Source organism: Halichoerus grypus, chromosome 3, assembly GCF_964656455.1.
Source record: "Halichoerus grypus chromosome 3, mHalGry1.hap1.1, whole genome shotgun sequence".
Taxonomy (NCBI): Eukaryota; Metazoa; Chordata; class Mammalia; order Carnivora; family Phocidae; genus Halichoerus; species Halichoerus grypus.
The window spans coordinates 168,444,453-168,466,400 of record NC_135714.1 but is presented as its reverse complement, the minus strand read 5'-3'; the positions used below and the strand labels follow the sequence as shown (position 1 = coordinate 168,466,400).

General features: G+C 38.3%; 1 non-coding gene across 1 annotated transcript in view; it reads left to right on the top strand.

The window, feature by feature from the left end:
* The window catches only part of LOC118542296 (uncharacterized), a 97,054-nt gene that overhangs the window by 70,058 nt on the left and 5,048 nt on the right, over positions 1-21,948 (top strand). The window contains exon 2 of the transcript XR_004920513.2: positions 14,949-14,997. This is a non-coding gene — a transcript (uncharacterized LOC118542296). The remainder of the gene's footprint in view (positions 1-14,948; positions 14,998-21,948) is intronic.

Sequence of the window (21,948 nt, the reverse complement as noted above, 5' to 3'; positions counted from 1 at the left end):
TGATATTGAGCATCTTTTCATGTGTCTGTTGGCATCTGGATGTCTTCTTTGGAAAAATGTCTTTTCATGTCTTCTGCCCATTTTTAATTGGATTATTAATTTTTGGTGTGTTCAGTTTTATAAGTTCTTTATATATTTTGGATACTAACCCTTTATCAGATACGTCATTTGCAAATTTCTTCTCATATTCCATAGGTTTCCTGTTAGTTTTGTTGATTATTTCTTTCTCTGTGCAGAAGCTTTTTATTTTGGTGTATTCCCAATTGTTTATTTTTGCTTTTGTTTCCCTTGCTTCAGGAGACATATCCAGAAAAAAAGTTGCTTTGGTCAATTCAGAGAAATTACTGCCTGTGCTTTTTTTTAAAGTACTTTTATGGTTTCAGGTCTCAAATTTAGGTCTTTCATCCATTTTGAATTTATTTTTGTGTATAGTGACAGAAAGTGGGCCAGTTTCATTCTTCTGCATGTGGCTGTCCAGTTTTCCTAATACCATTTGTTGGAGAGACTGTTTTTTCTCATTGGATATTCTTTCCTGCTGTGTTGAAGACTAATTGACCATAGAGTTGTGGCTTTTTCTGGATACTCTATTCTGCTCCATTGATCTATGTGTCTATTTTTGTGCCAGTACCATACTGTTTTGATCACTACAGCTTTGTAATATAACTTGAAGTCTGGAATTATGAAGACTCCAGTTTTGCTTTTCTTTTTCAAGGTAATTTTGGCTATATTGGGGTCTTTTGTGAGTTCATGCAAATTTTAGGATTGTTTGTTCTAGCTCTGTGAAAAATGCTGATGATATTTTGATAGGGATTGCATTAAATGTGTAGATTGCTTTGGGAAGTGTAGACATTTTAATAATGTTTGTTAAAATATTCCAATCCATGACATTGGAATGTTTTTATATTTCTTTGTGTCCTCTTCAATTTCTTTCTTTCTTTCTCTCTCTCTTTCTTTCTCTCTTTCTCTTCCTTTCTCTTTCTTTCTTTCTTTCTTTCTTTCTTTCTTTCTTTCTTTCTTTCTTTCTTTCTTTCTTTCTTCTTTCTTTTTCTTTCTTCTTTCTTTCTTCTCCTGGCTTAATCTTCATTTGTTGTTCTTCTTCTAGTTTCTTTAGGTGTAAAATTAAGTTGTTTATTTGAGATTTTTCTTGATTCTTGAGGTAGGCCTGTATTGCTATATACCTCCCTCTTTGGACTGCTTTTGCTGCATCCCAAAGGGTTTGGACTGTATGTTTTCATTTTCATTTATTTCCATGTATTTTTTTTTATTTCTTCTTTGATTTCCTGGTTGACCCATTCATCTTTTAGTAGCATGTTGTTTAACTTCCATGTATTTGTGGTCTTTTCAGAATTTTTCTTATGGTTGATTTCTAGTTTCATAGTGTTGTGGTCAGAAATGGTGCATGTTAGGGTGCCTAGGTGGCTTTGTCAGTTGGACAGCCAGCTCTTGATTTCAGCTCAGGTCATGATCTCAGGGTCATGAGATTGAACCCCACTTCGGGGTCCACACTTAGTGTGGAGTCTGCTTAAGACTCTCTCTCACTTTGCCCCTCCCCCTTCTTGCTCTCTAAAATAAATAAATAAATCTTTTTAAAAATGGTGCATGGTATGACTTCAATCTTTTTGTATCTTGGAGGCCTGTTTTGTGACCTAATATATGATCTATTCTGGAGAATGTTCCATGTGCACTTGAAAAGATTGTTTTAGGATGGAATGTTCTGAATATCTGTTAAGTCCATCTAGTCAGTGTGTCATTCAAGTCATTGTTTCCTTGTTGATTTTCTGCTTAGATGATCTGTCCGTTGATGAAAGTGGGGTATTAAAGTCCCCTAATATTACTGTATTATTATCAATGAGTTACTTTATGTTTGTTATTAATTTTTTTTTATATATTTAGGTGCTCCCATGTTGGAGGCATAAATATTTACAATTGTTATATCTTCTTGTTGGATTGTCCCTTTCTTTATCTCCTGTTACAGTCTTTGTTTTAAAATCCAGTTTGTCTGATATAAATATTGCTGCTCTGGCTTTCTTTTGACATCCATTTACATGATAAATATTTCTCCATTCCCTCACTTTCAATCTTGAGATGTCTTCAGGTCTAAAATGAGTCTCTTGTAGGCAGCATATAGATGTGTCTTGTTTTTTAATCAATTCTGACACCCTACATCTTTTGATTGGAGCATTTAGTGCATTTACATTCAAAGTAATTGTTAATAGATATGTATTTATTGTCATTTTATTACTTGTTTTGTAATTGTTTCTGGAGATTTTCTCTGATCCTTTCTTGTCTTTGTCACTTTTGGTTTCTCTTTTCCACTCAAAGAGTTCCCTTTAATATTTCTTGCAGGGCTGTTTTAGTGGTCATGAACTCCTGTAGGTTTTGTTTGTCTGGGAAACTCTTTATCTCTCCTTCTATTCTGAATGATAGCCTTGCTGGATAGAGTATTCTTGGCTGCATATTTTTCTTATTTAGCACATTGAATATATCATGCCACTCCTTTCTGGCTTGCCATGTTTCTATTGAGAAATCTCCAGGTAACCTTATGGGTTTTCGCTCATAAGTTAAGGACTTCTTTTGTCTTGCTGCTTTTAGGATTATTTTCTTTATCACTATATTTTGCAAATTTAATTACAATATGTCTTGGTGTTGGCCTGCTTTTGTTGATTTTGATAGGAGTTCTCTGTGCCTCCTGGAGCTGAATGCCTGTTTCCTTTCCCAGATTAGGGAAGTTTTCAGCTATTATTAACTCAACTACATTTTCTGTCCCCTTTTCTCTCTCATCTTCTGAACTCCTGTAATACAAATGTTATTATGTTTGATGAAGTTACTGAGTTCTCTAAGTCTATTCTTGTGTTGTATAATTCTTCTTTCTCTCTTTTGTTCAGCTTCATTCTTTTCCATTATTTTATCTGCTAGGTCACTAATTCCTCGGCTTCTTCCAACCTGCTGTTCATTCCATCAAGTGTTTCTGATCTTGTTTGTTACTTTATTCATCTCTGATTAATTCTTTTTAACTCTTTTATCTTTGTTGTAAGGGTCTCACTGGTGTCTTCTATTCCTTTCTCAAGCCCAGTGTGTATCTTTATGATGGCTGCTTTAAATTCTCCCTCAGGCTTCAGGGCATCTGATTGGCTCAGTCGGTTGAGTGTCTGTCTCTTGATTTTGGCACAGGTTGTAGTCTCAGGGTTGTGAGATCAAACCATGTGTCATTCTGCATTGGACATGGAGCCTGCTTGGGATTGTCTCTCTCCCTCTCCCTTTCCAAAAAAAAAAAAAAAATTCTCCATCAGGCATATTACTTATATCTGTTACTTAGATCTCTGGCTGTGACCTTATCTTGTTCTCTCATTTGGTATAAATTCCTCCATGTTTTCATTTTGTCTAAGTCCCTGCCTTCTTCTGAGTGTTAGAAAAGCTGGGAGCCAGAAAAGCCAGCTCTTTCTCCTAAAAGTAATTGCCTTATGAAGGAGAGGTCATAGAGTCCCCAGGGCTTGGCACTTCAGGGAGTGTCTGCCATGTGTGCTGCCTGAGCTGTGGTATTATGTTCTGACTATTCTCTCCTTCTGGCCAGTTGTCTGCAGAGGCTCTCCTTGCCTGCAGTGGGCAGTGTTTGGTCCCTGGCCTGAATGTGGTGAGTTTTAACTAAATGTGCTCTGGTCTGCTTGTTAAATAAGACCAGATACTCCTTCCACTAGAACTGAAGCCCTATAGAACTCTTTGGTCAGGAGACATGGTGTGGCCAGGGGTTTATGCTGGTCTTCTGTGGAAGGGGCCCACTGCACTGGGATTGGTAAGCTTTTCTGAAAAAGGCAGTCCCACCAGAGCACAGAGGTGTGGCACTTGGTGTAAAGTTAGGTAGCCAGGGTCGGTGCTACAGTGCTTCCCACAGGTGGCTCTGTGTTTATGCTGAGAAGCCAGGGAGGGAAATAGCACCAGCCAGCTTGTTTGTCCCTGGAGAGGTGTCTCCATGAATGCTGCCTCTCAGGGATATGCTCCAAGAAGAGCAAATAATCTCTCCACTGTGTGCCCTAGGTGCTCTTCAGATCGCTATTTCCATGCTGTACAACTGTGGTTGGTTGCCTGCCTCTCTCTAGGAGTTGGTCAGTGCCCTCCAGGCTCTATCTAAGCCAATCCCACTGACCTTTAAAACTTCAGGCTTTAAGCCCCACTGGTTGCAATAACTCGTATAATTCAGCTCCTCTCATTTTTCAAGCCAATGGCTTTGGGGAAATGGTCTCTTTGTGTGTTCCCCTGTGTGCTCCTCTCTCTCTTGCCCTTCTCTGCAACCATGGCTCTCTCTCCCCTCTGCAAAGCTCAAGATCAATTTCTCTCCTAAACTACATCTCCACACTTCCTATCTTCTTCAGTGTGGCTTCTTTTCTCCCTTTAGTTGTGGATTTTGTTCTGTCAGTCTTCAGGTTGATTTCTGGGTTATTTAAGATGATTTGATCATTATCTAGTAGTGTTCATGGGACAAGATGAGTATAGGGTCATTCTACTCTGCTGCCACCTTCCTCTACCTTAACAGACTCTTACCTACAGAGAACAAACTGATGGTTACCAGAGGGGAGGTTGGGGGGGCAGGCATGGGTGAAATAGGTGATGGGGATTAAGGAGTGCATTGTGATGAGCACAAGATGATGTATGAAATTGTTGAAGCACTGTATTGTACATCCAAAACTAATAGAACACTGTATGTTAACTACAATGGATTAAAATAAAAAAATGAGAATGTGATTTTTAAAAATGTAGTCAGTTTCAAGTAAACCTATTGCCATAAGGGTTTTTTAGTCATTTTAGGGTTTCCCTGCCCACTTCTTCCTACTTTGAAGGATAATGTAAATTCCAGAGGCTTGTCTAGCATCGCAGTCCGGGCAGAAGTAGCATTCGGGGAAAGCACAAGAGCTCTAGTTTTTCTCTGTCCTACAGTGGCACCTAGTGAGAAGAACAATTTGCTTAGTCCTTGGGTGTGGACCTCTCAGCACACTTGTGCTTGCTTGGGTGAATTCATCCCTATCTCAGTATGGGCTATAGGATCCACATTCTTATCTTGACTAAGAGACACTCTTCATATGTCCTCAAATAAGACCACTGGTTTTTCTTTAAGTACATATCCCCATTTCTCTGTTTTTACCCACACTATCCCCTCTATTTGTAAAGGTCTTCCCCACTCAATAATCTTGTCTCAGAACATTATCCAATCTTGAAAAAATTTGTAAGTTCTGGCCACAGTGGGCCCTTATGCCTGTATGACTGCAGTCCACCCATGTGAAGTCACAGTTGCCCTCTTTTTTCCAGGCTTATGTAAACTGTCCAGAGCCTATAGGTACTTGTGACTTGCGCCTCAAACTACTAACTTTTACATTCAGTTTTTAAATTGAACTCACCACAGGCAAGGTAAAAAAAAAAAAAAAAAACTGACTGGGGTTATGACAAATAAATGTAAGAACAGAATGGAGAATCAAGAGGCCTGCTCCCAGGTCCCATGGCTGCCATGTAACAGGCTGTGTGACTGAATGAATCCCTCAGCTTGTCTGTGCCTCTGTTCCTCACCTGTACAATGATGGAGTGGGATTAAAGTAGTAAAGGCCTCTTCCAATACTAAAATCAGTGGAGACAGCTTTCTGATGGTCCCTGCTCTCCTCTGAACTCTTCCCTCAAGTGGGGTTGTCATCTCTATGCAAGTGAACTTGATTTATGTACTCTCCATGAAGCACTTCTGTGCTCAGGGAAAAGTAATTCCCTCACCTCTGGAAGTATTCTGTGGTGTGAGTGTGCCTTAAATAATTGAATGAGAGAGAGAGGGAGAGAAGAAAGAAAGAAAAGGAAAGAGAAAGTAGTTTACCTACAAAAAAAATTAAGAAGAAAATATTTGTAAACAACTGGAAATCTACAGTGTATTAAGGTTCATTCTATGACATTAAATCAGCATATTAAATTACCTTCACCTTAGTCTTCATTGTATTTTACCTTTATGCTGATCTATGCTGATAAGTAAATATATTATGTTGTTATATATATATATATATATATATATATATATATATATATGTAAAATCTTTTGCTTTCAGTCTATATACAATTGAATTTTCATCTCCTAAAATAACTGATTATGGAGATGCCACCTCTTGCAAGAAGCTCTGTGATCCCTCTGAGTCAGAAATAATCTCTTTCAGGGGCGCCTGGGTGGCTCAGTTGGTTAAGTGTCTGCCTTCAGCTCAGGTCATGATCCTAGGGTCTTGGGATCAAGCCCCACATTGGGCTCCCTGCTCAGCAGAGAGTCTGTTTCTCCCTTTCTCTCTCCCTCTGCCTCTCCCCCCTGCTTGTGCTCTTTTTCAAAAAAAAAATCTTTCTGCTCAAAACCTCTTATTATGTTTTATATCTCTCATATCGCTCACTACATATTTTGTATTTTGTTTATTTGTGTCTTTTTGTATTTTACCTTCTAGCCTATAAGGTGCTTGACAATAGAAGAGATGAAGTTTTGTATATTAAAGAATAGCCACAGAATCTAATGCATGGTAGTGCTCGAAATATGTTTTCTCAATGAATAAAATGACAATTGCGTTAGTCAGCTTTCATGATGATAAGCTGTGTAAAACAAAAAATCAGTGGAATGCAAACATTTATTTCTCCCTTGAAGGTCATGGACAGTCAGGTAGCTGTGCTTCGGGCTGATGTTCACTTCAGTTCTGTTCCATGTGTTTTTCCTCTGGGACTCAAGCTGAAAGAGACACTTTTTCTCTGGAATGCTCACTTCCATTGTTGGAAAGTTACTAGAAGGTTGGCAGAAAATCTTGAAGCTTCTTCAAGCACCCATTTGAAACTAGCAGGAGTCACTACTTCCCTCACTACCAAGCCAAAGCAAGTCACCCAAGCAAATCCAATTTCATTGGGAAATACACTTCTCCTAGGAGTGAGGTGGGACAGGTTTGGAAGTGAGGCAATATTTACTGAAAAATAATATTATCCACCAAAAAGACAATGAAAGATACAGAACAGAAAATAAGCAGATCCACAGATCTTCAGTGTTATGGCAATAGTATCATCAAGCTAAGTAAGTGTACTCAAAAAGCTCTTCCGCATTCATTTCCTATCCTTATATACTTTCTAGTTAGGAAGTTGTTGTTTATATAGCTCTAGCCTGCATGAAAAATATACATAGATGAACTAAAATTCAGATCAGCTATAGAATAACATGCAGGTTTTCCCCCAGGAGACTAAGAATGAATGGCTCCTTTCCATTTCTGACCTAAGCTTAGAGAAAAAATGAATAGAGCAGTCTTAATGAAGTTAATTAAAAAAAAATTTTTTTTGTATCTTTTTGAGATATAATTTTGCATATCATAAAATTCACCCATTTAGAGTAAACAATTCAATTCAATGGTTTTAATATATTGAAAGATTTGTGCAACCATCATCACAATCTAAATTTAGAAAATTTTCCTCCTCAAAAAGAAACAGATATTCATTAGCATTCTCTGCTTATTACCCATCCCCTAGCCTTAGGCAACCACTAATCTACTTTCTGTCTCATTAGATTTGCTCACTATGAACATTTCATAGAAATGGAATCATATAGTATGTTGTCATTTATTTTTTTTTTAATTTTATTTATTTATTTGACAGAGAGAGACACAGTGAGAGAAGGAACACAAGCAGGGGGAGTGGGAGAGGGAGAAGCAGGCTTCCCCCTGAGCAGGGAGCCCGATGCGGGGCTCGATCCCAGGACCCTGGGATCATGACCTGAGCCAAAGGCAGACGCTTAACGACTGAGCCACCCAGGCGCCCCTATGTTGTCATTTATGACTGCATTCTTTCACCTAGCATCTGTTTTCAAGGTTTGTGCATGCTCTATCAGTACTTCATAATTTTTTTTATGGCTGAATAGTATTCCATTGTGTGGATATACCACATTTTGCTTATCCATTCATCAGTTAATAGACATTTAGGTTGTTTTCACTTTTTGACTATTATAAACATTTGTGTATAGGTGTTGGTGTGGACATATGTTTTCATTTCTCTTGGGTACATATGAAGGAGTAGAGTTGATGGGTCAGATGGTAATTCGATCAACCTTTTGAAGAACTGCCACAATGCTTCCTAAAGCCACACCACCATTTTCTATTTTAATCAGCAATATACAGGGCTCCCAATTTCTCCACATCCTCACCAACATTTGTTATATCTGTCTTCTTGATTCTACCTTCCTAGTGATAGCTCACTGTGGTTTTGATGTGCATTTTCTAAATGACTAATGATGTTGAACATCTTTTCATGTGTTTATTGGCCATTCATATACGTTTTCTGAAGAAGTAACTACTGAAAGATGTTGCTCATTTTTAATTAGGTTATTTGTTTCTTTACTATGGAATTCTAAGAGTTCTTTGTATATTCTGGTTATCAGTCCCTTATCCAATAAGTGATTTGCAAATATTTTCTTCTGTTCTGTGGTTGTTTTTTCACTTTCATGATGGTTTCATAGAATGAAGTCCTTTTGCCTTAGCTCTTAAGGTTTACTCTTTTCATGCCAATGCATCTGTACTGCTTTAACAATAATAAGATGCTAGACTGGGTGCTGAAGACTATGACTTCACATGACTTTGTCCCCATATCTTGACTTCTCTGTTCATTTTGTGAGCATAAAGGAAGTTAAATTAGCACTGGCTGAGACTAACTCCTTAAACAAACATAAATCCCACTTCCTCTGTTTGTGTACCAGCTACACTTGGATGCACCCTGAACAACTGGATGAGCCACAATTCAGTTGTGGCTTGAGTGGAAGCCCCTGGAGCAATGTCTGCTCTCACTTAGGTGGAGCTCTTTCTGCTTTAACTGAAATTCAAGGTCATCAGTGCCTTTCAGCTTAAAGAAGCATCACTGCTAGTTCTTCTCTGGGTCATATCACCATGAGAATTTGTTTTCTGTTGTAGTAAGAATTATTTAACTCTTCACATTTAGTCTCAAATAATCTAATTTGGAAAGGCACAGCGTACTTTGCATGGACTTTAAATCAAGTATCTCCCTTGGAATGGCGCAGAGGTACTCAAGAAAGCTTCATTATTTCCAGTTAATGTTCCATGACCATGCCTGCGTATTCTCAATCCTCTGATCTAAAACCTAAAGATATGAAATGACCTAATGGAAAATGCTAAACCTATAAATTTCCAAGCATGAATGTGACTTTCTAAACCTGAAATCCCTTGAGAGCCCTTTGTTTCCAATATGCAAGAAGGCTGTGGTGTGCAAAGCCTGCTTTTAGTTTTAGGCAGTCTTTCAATTAGCAAATTGTAAGCTTGTGTGCAGCTATAACAGGTGAAATATTCTGAAATTCATTAATAAAACTGGAAGCCCAGAGAGTTTAAGACAATTTATGGAGATTTCAGAGCTGTCAGATCTGCTGTGGACAAAGTTAGAGATATTAGTTTCACCACCCTTGCTTCCCAATTTCCTCTTTTAATACATTGAAACTTATTTAAAAACATGAAGTCGTATGCAAATAGCCAAACCCTGGGATGGTGACAATAAGTTATTGTCTTTGGTAGAATTTCCCAGAAGAGGTCCTGAGACAGAAATTGACTTCCTGGAGGTTTATTGGGTGTGCTGTCAGGAATCACTCCTGTAAGAAAGTGCGGGATGTGGGCTCACACTGTATTCTCAACATCTGGGATGTGCTGAAGCTTAACCCTAGTTATAGGCTGAGGTCAATAGGTGAGGTAGGGGTAGGTTCTGATGGGGATACATACCTTGTGGGTAGAGATCTCAACACTGTCTTCAAGTAAGGGGGTTGCTGCTATTAATAGGGAGGGGTGGCCCACTTCTGTAGGCCCAGAGAGCTTGGGGAGTTAGGAATTGGAAGGGGGAGCTGAAATCAACTCAGATGTCCTTAGCTGGAAGTTTCCTCTTTTTTGGAGGTTTGCTGTTCTCACAATTAGGTCCTGAGCCTGGTAGTCAGCTTTCTGTGCCTTCTCTATCTAGCATTTGAGACCCTCTTGGTACGCTTCAGGGAGGTCCTCTTGCTTCCACATTTGGCTCTCATTTGCCTGTAAATTGCTTTCAGGTTTTCATTATCTTTTCCAGAGTGTCAACCTATCTTAGTAATAGCTACTGAATTACATTATAGTTACTATTTTCTCCAAACTTTGGACACATCTGGTACTTAATACCAGCTACTGCATGTCCTTCCACTGGTGTACCATTTCAATTTGCTACTGGTGAAAGTTTTAACAGCCAGACCAAGCATTAGTTTCCTATGGCTGTCATAATAAACTGGGTGGCTTAAACAGCAGAAATTTATTTTCTCATAGTTCTGGACACTGGGAAGTCTGAAATCAAGGTTCAGTAGAGCCATGCTTCTTCTGAATGCTCTAGGGGAGAATTCTTCCTTCTTCTTACTGTTTCTGGCGGCTCCTGACATCCCTTGACTTGTGGTTTTATGACTTCACGCTCTGCCTCCATCTTCATGTGCCTACTTCCCTATTTCTTTCTGTCTGCATGTTTCCCCTTTTCTCATAAGGATGCCAGTCATTGGATTTAAAGGAATCCTAAATCTAAGATAATTATATCTTGAAATTCTTAACTAATTACATCTTCAAAGACCCTATTTCCTTTTTTTTTTTTTTAATTTGACAGAGAGAGAGATAGTGAGAGCAGGAACACAGGCAGGGGGAGTGGGAGAGCGAGAAGCCGGCTTCCTACGGAGCAGAGAGCCCGATATGGGGCTCGATCTCAGGACCCTGGGATCATGACCCGAGCTGAAGGCAGACGCTTAATGACTGAGCCACCCAGGTGCCCCGACCCTATTTCCTTTTAAAAAAAAATTTTAATGTTTCAAGTCTTTATTTAAATTCTCGTTAGTTAACATACAGGGTAATATTAGCTTCAGGAGTAGAAGTTAGTGATTCGTCCTTACATGTAACACCCAGTGCTCATCATAACAAGTGCACTCCTTAATACCCATCACCCATTTAGCCCATCCCCCACCCAGCTCCCTCCATCAACCCTCAGTTTGTTTTCTATAGTTACCTGTCTCTCTTATGGTTTGCCTCCCTCTATTTTTTTTCTTTCTCCAATGTTCATCTGTTTTGTTTCTTAAATTCCACATATGAGTGAAATCACATGGTATTAGTCTTTTCTCTGACTGACTTATCTCGCTTAGCACAATGCACTCTAGTTCCATCCATGTCATTGTAAATGGCAAGATTCCATTCTTTCTGATGGCTGAATAATATTCCACTGTGTGTATGTGTGTGTATGTATGTATGTACATACCATATCTTCTTTATCCATTCATCAGTCAGTGGACGTTTGGTCTCTTTCTGTAATTTGACTATTCTTGATAATACTGCTATAAACATTGGGCTGCATGTATCCCTTCAAATCAGTATTTTTGTATCCTTTGGTTAAGTACCTAGAAGTGCAATTACTAGGTCATAAGGTAGTTCTATTTTTAACCATTTGAGGAACCTCCATACTGTTTTCCAGAGTGGCTGAACCAGTCTGCATTCCGACCAACAGTGTAAGAGGGTTCCCTTTTCTCTTTATCCTCACCAACATCTGTTGTTTCTTGTGTTGTTAATTTTAGCCATTCTGACAGGTGTGAGGTGGTATCTCATTGTAGCTTTGATTTATATTACCCTGATGATGAGTGATGTTGAGCATCTTTTCATGTGTCTGTTAGCCATCTGGATGTCTTCTTTGGAAAAATGTCTGTTTGTGTCTTCTGCCCATTTCTTAACTGGATTATTTGTTTTTTGGGTGTTGAGTTTGATAAGTTCTTTATATATTTTGGATACTAACCCTTAATCAGATATGTCGTTTGCAAATACCTTCTCCCATTCTGTAGGCTGCCTTTTAGTTTTGTTGATTGTTTCCTTCACTGTGCAGAAGCTTTTTATCTTGGTGAAGTCCCAATAGTTCATTTTCGCTTTTGTTTCCCTTCCATTCAGAGACATGTCTAGTAAGAAGTTGTTATGGCTGATATCAAAGAGGTTGCTGCCTGTGTTCTCCTCTAGGGTTTTGATGGTTTCCTGTCTCACATTTAAGTCTTTCATCCATTTTGAATTTTTTTGTGTGTATGGTGTCAAAAAGTCAAAGACCAAATTTCCAAATAAGGTCTAGAGGACATGAGGTTCTAGATGGACATGAACATGGGTGGTGGGGGAGAACACTATTCAGTCCACTATAGGTAGCCAGTTTGGCCAGGGACTATTTGTGCTCAATTTACCACTGATGAGGAGCTCCTCACTGCTAGCCAGGTGGCAAGTGATTCATTTCCAAAACCCCATATTACCTTTGTCATCTCACTCCTGATACCAGCCTCATAGGTTGGGTTCTCCAGGAAACAGACCCTGAATCAGAGTTCAGGCTGCAGAATGTTAATTAGGGAATGCTCTTGGTATCTGTGGAAGGGAAGAGGAAGTCAAGCTGCATCAGCCTCAACCAACCCTACGGGGAACTTTGGAGCTAACTAAAATCACCTGTCAGAGTCAACCAGGGTTGGACCCAAAAGGTTAAATGTTTATATACCCACTTCTCTTAGTCACTGGATATGAGCAACTGTGGGAAAGGCTTGACCTTGAATGAGGTGGCTCTTTGTAGCTTTCATAAATATCACCAAATTGCTCCTCCATATGTTTGAACCAATTTACTTTCTCATTGGCAATATGTGAGTCCCAGTTATATCACATTCTTGTTAAATTTGATGTCAGACTTTAAAATTTTTGCCACTCTGATGGATGTGATCCAGTTTGTTAGTTTAATTTACATTTTGTTTATTACCAGTAAATTTGAGCTCATCTCCTAAGTTTATTAACCATTCAGATTCCCTTTCTTTTTGACTTGCCTTTCGTATTCTCTACCCATTTTTCTACTGTATTGCTTATATTTTTCCTTTTATAAAGTGTTCTTATGTTCTGGATCCCAACTCTTTTGTATTCTATAGGTTGCAGACATTTTCTCCCAGTCTGTCCTTTGTCTTTTATAGTGTCTTTTGTTTTACAAGAGTTTTACATTTTAATATACTGAAAAGTATTTATTATTATATTTGTTGATTGTATTATTCTCTTTTCCCGAACCTGATGTTATAAAAGGTATTTTCATAAATCTTCTCTAAGATCAAAAGTTTTACTTTTTACATTTGTCTTTAATATACTTAAAATGTATTTCTGTGTAAAATATAAAGTTTCTACATGAATAACCAATTTTCATAAAGATAATAAGCAAAACATGTTTGAAGAGTATTCATAATTTTTGACTTGGAATTACATGATTAAGATTTATCCCAAAGAAAGGAACAGAGATATATGCAAAGATTTACTAGGATGATGACCACATCATTGTTTACTATATGGAAGAATTGCAGACAATCCAAATATTTAACAGTGGGAGAATGAGTGAAATTAATCTGATTACAGGTATATAATGTTATATAGCTACAAAAATAACACATTTGAAGAAAATTAAATGACATTGAAATAAATTAATGATAGGATCTCATGTGGAAAAGACCAGTTAAAACAGTGTATATGTATGGAATGAATAAATTACAGGGATGGAAGGCACAGCATAGGGAATATAGTCAATGATACTGTAATAGCATTGTATGGTGACAGATGGTAGCTACACTTGTGGTGAGCATAGAATAAAATATAGACTTGTCAAATCACTATCTTGTACACCTGAAACTAATTTAACATTGTGTGCCAACTATACCTCATTAAAAATCCAGTGTATATGATCTAATATTATTTTGAAAAGAAAATGTAAATACACACAAAAAAAGCTAAAAAGTTATTTATTGAACTGTTAGTGTCTGTGTCGTGAAGTTATGGATGGATGATCTTATTTACTTATTTCTTCACATCTATTTATATTTTACTTTTTAATAAAAAATTGGAAGTTATTTTAAAATAATCATTCCAAGGATTAAGGTTAACAGAACATTCCTATGTGATTAATGAAGAAAAAGTAGTCTTTGTTGCCTGGTACAGTGGTTAGAATGATAGAAAGCCCAGAATCTTAATGACAGAACTGAAGTCAAACATCCTGATCCGATGGCCTTCCATATTTGTATGACCACATGTCCTGATTTGGAGTTCAGAAAATGTGATTACATTACACCCTGGGTTATGGGTGCAAAGGCTTGCTCAAATCATAGAGACTTTCAAGGTGATAGCATAACCACTTTTAATCCAGATTTATTTTTACACAAGTAGAAACCAAAATTGTGGTTCAACAACTAAAATTTAATGAGGCAAATGTAGGTATTCTGGCAGTTATGAAACATGTTATCTTTTTTGAGAAGAGGCAGGAAGTTTCTTATTGCATAGAGGATGTCATATATGATTTGAAGATACTTTCTCCTGAAATTATGCAAGAAATAGGAAGTCCAGAATTTCTCCCAACACAAATAAACCAGGTTTTCTCAAAAGCCAAATAAAACCTGATGTTTGCTTATATCTTTCTTAGAGATGTTTTACTTTTTTTCATTACCCCAGCAAGACATATATACAGGATGCTTTGTGAAAAAAAAATCTGAAAAATTAGATAAAGATAGAACTTCAATTTTTTTATATTTTGAAAAATTTAAAAATCACTAAGAAGTAGTAAGATTATTTTAATAACTCATTGTACCCAGAGGTGTGCTGGTCAATGTTAATCACTCTTCAGCAGGGAAAAAAAGCTCTGATTTGTAATATTTGCTGATATCTGTGATGTAAATACTTCCACAGTGGTCAGTTTCAAGCTATCATGGTGGCATCATTGACAGGGGGTTGGGGAGAGATGCACAAAATTTCACTCTTCCTGGTGTGATCCAGATCCAGCACACCACTGATTGTACCCAATAGCCATAATTAACAAATATTAACAATTTTTGCATGACATTTTCCACAAAAGAAATAAAACATTATGAACAATGTTGAAGTTCTCCTTGTTTCTCTCCACAGATCCATCTCCTTATCTTCCTTCCCCAGAGACACCACTATCAAGAATCTGGTATGTATTCTTCTGGACTGCATTTTCATACTTTTATTACAATATATATGCAGTCAAAACAATAATTATGTTTTGCATATTTTGAATTTTACTTAATGCTGTCATATTGTTCATATTCTTCAGCTTCCTTTTCTCTCACATTATGAAGTTTATTTATACTGATTCATATAGATGTGGTTCATTCATTTTAACTGCTGATTGTGCTCAATTATATGAAAATATCACAACTTATTTATCCATCCTCTTATTAATGGACTTTTAAGTTGTTTCCAATTTTTGCTAATATAAGTGATGTTGTAACCACTCTAGGTATGTCTCGGTATGTAAAGTTACAATGCCTAGAAGTGAAACAAATGAGTTTTAGGGGATGGTTATTTTCTACTTTAGTAATATTGACAAACTGTTCCCTAAGTGGTTGTACCAATTTATACTCCTGGTAGATGTATTTGAGAATTTTTCATTTTCATATTGCCAATTTTTAGTATCACAGGACTTTTTAAATATCACCAAAACCTTAGGGTATGAAATGGTATCTTGTTTTAATTTGCATTTCATAGATTACAGGGTAGGTTGAACATTGTATTAGTTAGCTAGTGTAAAGGCTAAACTGCTGTAACAAATAGCCTGTCCGCCACCCCCCCACTCCCAATATAGTAGTTTAAAAGAGAAAGACATTTCTTGCATAACAATCTTATGTTGGGTAGTCCAGACTGGTAAGGTGGCTTGGCTCCACACAGTTATTCAGGGATCTTTCCATCTGTTATACTGCTGTCTCTTAGGCCATCATTCTTGTCTTCATGGTTAGTTAGGTTGTTGCCACATACCAACTTTTGGGGAAAGATTAGAGAATTTTTGGGAAAACAATTTTCTTATAGGCATGTAAGGCAGAAGCTGCACACATCCCTTCCACTCACATTCCATTAGCACTATTTAGTTTTATAGATGCATCCTTAGAAGGATACTGGGAAATGTAGTCCTTGGCTGGACAACCATGTGTCCAGTAGGAAGGGAGGAAGGTGGGGACTAGTATTCCTTCTTAAGCAGCTGTTTATTGACCTTTTGGGCTTTATCTTCTATGACTCAGCTGGCAATATATTTTGTCCATTTTTGTTTTGTTTGCTTTTTCTTATTTATTTATAGGAATTCTTTATATATTCTAGTTTGCTTATTTATAATAAATTTGATCACTTAAAATGTACCAGTATACATACATCAATAAAGATACCTTAAAATATTCTATTGTACATATAAAGGAGTTACTTAAACAAGTCATGTCACATTCTTTTGATAAATTAAGATTTCCTTTATAAAGTGAATAATTCCCACCCATTCCAATTTTCTCTTTTCTGGAAATATGGAATCTCACCTACTCATTTTATTTAAAATGAGATAGACCTATATACTCCATTGACTTCTTAAAAATCAAAGTTTTATGGCAAGTTTTTAGGTTAATATGAGTTTCTCAAAATTAACACTTAGAAAAATGTTGTTTCTTAGATTCAGTTGAACTTACTGAACCTATAAGGGACCCTGACAACATGTCTGATGTTGTGGTAATTTTCTTAACCACACTGAGTTTCAATTATCTCAGTTGAATTAAGGATATTATTTGCTCTAACTGCTATATGAGATTGTTGTAAGTACCAAGGAAGATAATGTAGGGAAATGCTCTATAGAATCCAAAATTTATTCAATTGTTAGGAATCAGAATTACAAATAGGATTTAAGTAGCATGCATTAGATTTTATTTGAAGTTTCATAAATCTGTTTCCAGTTCCACTGACATACTCTATATATTATCTACACACATAATCTATACTCCATATCAAGGCCTGACTTTTGACAGTCACTACCATCTCTGGGTGTGTGTATAGGTGCAGGTTGGAATAACAGCCATGTGGTTGAGCACATCTAGGTGAGATAAGACTCTTCTGAGAATTGCTTTTATTCAGAGCTGCTCCTTTCCTAATGGCAACCTAGGAGACCCTTTTCAGATTGTTTTCAAGCTGTTCTCAGCTAAACCTCATCATTTCTAGTTGTGCCTTGGAGTTTCTTTCTATCACTGATTCAGGCCAACCCAGCTTGTCATTTATCACTGTCTTCACTGGGGAAAATTCTCAGTTTCCTGGAATTTTGTGTCCAGCCTGTCACACACAATTAAAGCTCATTACAGTTAGTTGGGCAGTACATAAATGGCACCTCCTTATCTCAGCCTGATCCATCAGCTCCTCTCCCCAGTATCTCTGTGCCACCACAACTCTGCATGGCAGTCCTCAGGCATGGCCAAGGAAAAAGAGGGCTGGTGGGGGCAGAGAGGGAAAGAAACAAGAATGCCCTGGAATGTGATTTTTGCTTTATTAGTGATAAACTGATTTTAAAAAGTTGGAAAGAATTATATCAATGTGTTGAAGAAGTGACTATATAGTAGAAGTCTCATTATTTTATTGATATACTTGAATTTTGTTTTAAAAATTAGAACAACAGTGTTCTTGTGACAAAATGCAGGACAATTATTTTATGCTGTGTAGCTTACACCTGCAGATGTTAGGTATACTCAGTGGGAAATAAAGTGAGAACCAAGGTGATTATGTGATGACCAAGGTGGGGGAATTAGCAGAATGAGGGTCTCTGTCCTCCCTCCTACCCAAAATGGGGTTAACATTCATTCACTTGTTAAGCATTTATTGAGGGACTCCTATGTATTAAGAGATATCCTAGGTGCTGGGACACAGCAGAGGTAGAAAAAGGTGAGGTCCTGCTCTCATGAAGCTTGAATGGTAGGGCATGGAGGAGGTTAAAAGGCAAGACTTAGACAAAGAGGCACATGATAATGAAAATAAATAAATACAAGCATATCAGTTAGTGACAAATGCTATGTAAAGATTTTTAAAAATGATGTGAAAGAGATTGGGGTCATCAAGAAAGATCTTTCTGAAAACGTAACGAGTAAACTGAGATCTGAATGATAAGGAGCAAATAATTTAAAATCAGGTGGGAAGAACACATAGCTGGAAGGCTTAGCTAATGCAAAGGACCAAAAGTAGGACCAAGTTTAACAAGTCCCAGTGGGACAAAGAAGAAGGCCAATGGGCATGTAGTGAGATGGTGAGGGCAGATGGCAAGGAGGTGCGTGTGGATAGGTAGGTTGGATCATGCAGAGCTCTGTCAGACAAGGCCTGAGTCACAAGTCCAGGGGTTTAGTCCAGAATGAGGTCCATTTGGGGGAGCTTTTGCGGCAATGAGGAAGCCAAGGTTCTCAGAATCAGGTCTAGGAAGACCTAGACCTGATTCCTAGACTACCAGGTCTAGGAAGTTTATCTGGGTTGATTCAAGGATAGTCTTTAGGGGTAAAGAGCAGACATTGGGAAGATGGAAGCCATTACAGGAACAGTATCCTGCCCTGAAGGAATAATCTAGTAGGTATTGGGTGAGTTGGTGGTGGTCTCAGCTGATGGAAATGAAACACCAGAACAAGGTAGGACAGACAGACATCCTCTAGGTAAAGATTTAGTAGGGCTACAGTACCTCTTAACCCATGCAAGCATCCCATAAGCACCAGTTCAGCCCCTTGTATACCATACTAGAGACATGGGGCAGCAAATAAGCTCCCAAACCCACTCACTTGTGTGTGGGAGCCCCAAATGTACTGCAAGGTCTGACTGTTGTTGGCTAACAGCCTCACCAGGTCCAAGCCTAAAGTTGGCAGATCATTTTGTCAGGGACAGGGAATGTGTACCTATATAGTCTAGAGCAGACTGGGAATGACAACCAAGAAGGAAAAATTTTGCTTTTAAAGATTCAGAATCAAATTCAAGGTTCTTCACCTTTGAGTTCGGGCACCACTCAAGTCAATCAAGCCTTTCAAGTTTTTTTGACATTGTAAGGCAACCATCTGGTAAAGGAACAAAGGTAAAAGTTCACTGTGAATAAGACTTAATTATGCATCCCATAGGATGCATATCTATCCCATAGATATGCCCTGGGTTAGGTCAGGCACAAGTTGAGGCTTTATGTGTCAAGAAATATCTCAGGATAGCAGAAAGTGTCCCTCCTTCAAAGGTGGCACCATGTCTAACAACAAGTTCCTTAATTTTCGTAGCCAGGAAAATCTCCTGATAGCCTAAAACCCCATACTATTCTTACTAGACCATCCTGTCTTCCGAGTAAACACATCCCTAAACTTTTTATTTATTGTAGTAAAATTAAACAATAATGATGAAGAATTGAAATGAGGCATATTTCATAGAGATAATACATAATATTAAATTAAAATGTGTGTGCCTGTTTGCTCAGTGGAAACAAGAGATAGATAATACACATGACTGTGTACATCACATGAGGATCTTTCTATAAAAAGTTAACAACAAAATCATTTTTTTTATTAGAAGCTTTCATTTCTTGGTGCCTGACTGTGTTCTAGGCACTGTGCTGAGCACATTTTACATGATTTCATGTAACCTCGGTTATGCTATTGTTTCTAACTAAAAGTAATGTACTCAGGGAATCCCAGGGTTTGGAGGATCGTCTGATCTGATTTATACCATTTGACTTACAGCAGCTTTTACATTAATGTAATCTTCTTCACCTCATGGGACTTGGGTAATCACTTATTTGTACTTCTCTCTCTCTCTTTTTTTAAAGATTTTATTTATTTATTTGATGAGACAGCGAGAGAGCACAAGCAGGGGGAGGAGGCAGAGGGAGAGGAGAAGCGGACTCCCTGCTGAGCAAGGAGTTCCTCACAGGGCTCAATCCCAGGACCCTGGGATCATGACCCGAGCCGAAGACAGATGCTTAACGAACTGAGCCACCCAGGTGCCCCTGTACTTGTCTCTTTTTGAGGGGAGGATGAGGGCAACAACAAATTAACTAAACTAAGTGCTTGGATCATATATATTAGAGAAAGAAGGACCTTATGAGGCTTGAGCTAGCCTTCTGCCTTCAGATGATTATGCACAGGCAGGCAGGAGAGGTTAAATCCCCTTCTCAACGCCACCAGCTAAAAACTGGCAGAATGAAAACCACAGTCCAGATCTTCTATTAAGATCCTGTCACCTGGGTGCCTGGGTGGCTCAGTCAGTTAAGTGTCTGCCTTCGACTCGTCATGATCCCAGGGTCCTGGGATTGAGCCCCGAGAGGGGCTCCCTCCTCAATGGAGACCCTTCTTCTCCCTCTCCTTCTGCCCCTCCCCCCCCACTCATGTGCGGTCTCTATCTCAAATAAATAAATAAAATCTTAAGAAAAAAAAGATCCTGTCACCTGTTAAGATCTCCCTCTCCTAAACTGAGCTTTGTTGTGAAAGCAAGAGTAAATATGTATTGAGATACAGCACATTTGTGCCATTGGTTCTCCTTGACAAATTGCACTTTCAAAACATAGAATGAAGAGGTGAGGGTAGAATAAAAAATGGTTACTGCAAATGGTATATTGTGCTTCTAACTGCTCAATTTGGAAGAATTTAGGAAAGGCAAAAAACTAAAATCTGTAGCTCAGAATAAGCACTACCCCAAGCAACAAGATCATAGCCTTATCCCAGCCCAAGCTGTAACAACATTCTACCCAGATGATGAAACAAATATGCCTCCCTCCTGCCCACCTCCTCTACTCAAGCATGTCTGTTCCATTCCATCCCTCCCATTTGCTGATGTCCCAAACCTCAGGAGAGCCCGAGGATGCAGTACAGGATTCACAAGGGAAGGTGCTAAGGGGAACTTTCTGACAATCTCAAGTGTTTTTTAAAATGCAGAAATGGTAATTAGCATCAAGAAGGCTCATTTTAGTGTGTGTGTGTGTGTGTGTGTGAGTGTGTGTGTTGGGGAGATGAGCACTCTTCCTGATGACTGTGCCTGAATGCTGGTCTTTCCTGACCTAATGAGATTTCCTGCATGGCAGAGAAATAGCCTCTCACTCCATGAAAAGAGCCAGTCCCAGACAAATCTCTGGAAAGATAGAAAGATCTAAACAAACATAGACCAGACATTGATTTAATGCAGATGCTGACACCACCAGGAAAATGAGAGAAAAGGGGAATATTTGGGGAGAAGGAACAGCATATCTTGAAAGGCGAAAGCAAAGTAATACATTAAAAGACCAAGAATTGGCAGCAAGAAAATTGTCTTGTAACATTCATAACCATGTCAACCAGAACATGTCAAGAAGTGACTCTGGAAGCAATAGAGAAAACGTGGAGCTTTAGCAGAGGATAAAGAACCCAATCAAAGCATGAAACTTGCTCACATCCAAGCTGTGAAACTATCATCTCCCTAGTAAAGAGGGATAGAGGCTCAAATTGCACTCGCCCTAGCATGATTTATTTACAGATAAATTATATATCTATAATTAAGCACATAGATTTAACTGAAATGTTTAGCCACAATATTATACATACCATGTTTGTTGAATTATACTTAAATGACCCTTTGCATTTAAAGTGCCATTAGGGAACTGGGTAGTGGGGGTGAGGTGGGGAAAAGAGGAGGAGAAGATGGAGAACTCCAAGAATAAGCTGTATTTTGCATAACAAAAGATGATCCTAGATTAGGGCTCTCTCTACCTTTACCTACTTGCTGGAAAGGGGGGTATGTTGGAGTTAATGTCCCCACGTGGAAGTTCCATCAGCAGATTTGAGGGTGTGCTGGTGGACTGAGTCAGTGAGTGAGTCAAATCCCTGCTCCACCCAGGAGCAAAATGACAATAGCGTCTTTCAGGGCATAGGTGTGAGTCATGTTTAAGCATCAACCTCTGCAATGCAACACCATGACATCACCTCTACAGCCTACTATTTGGCCCACAGAACAGCTGTGGAAGCAGTGATTGAATGAATCAAATTCAACTCTATTAAGTTAACCTTTGCAAGGTCAACATCTGCTACTTGCTTTTTGACCAGCCAGCAATCTAGAAAATGAGCATAGATGACTTGGTTAATGAAGCTTTAATAATAGAAATCTGGGT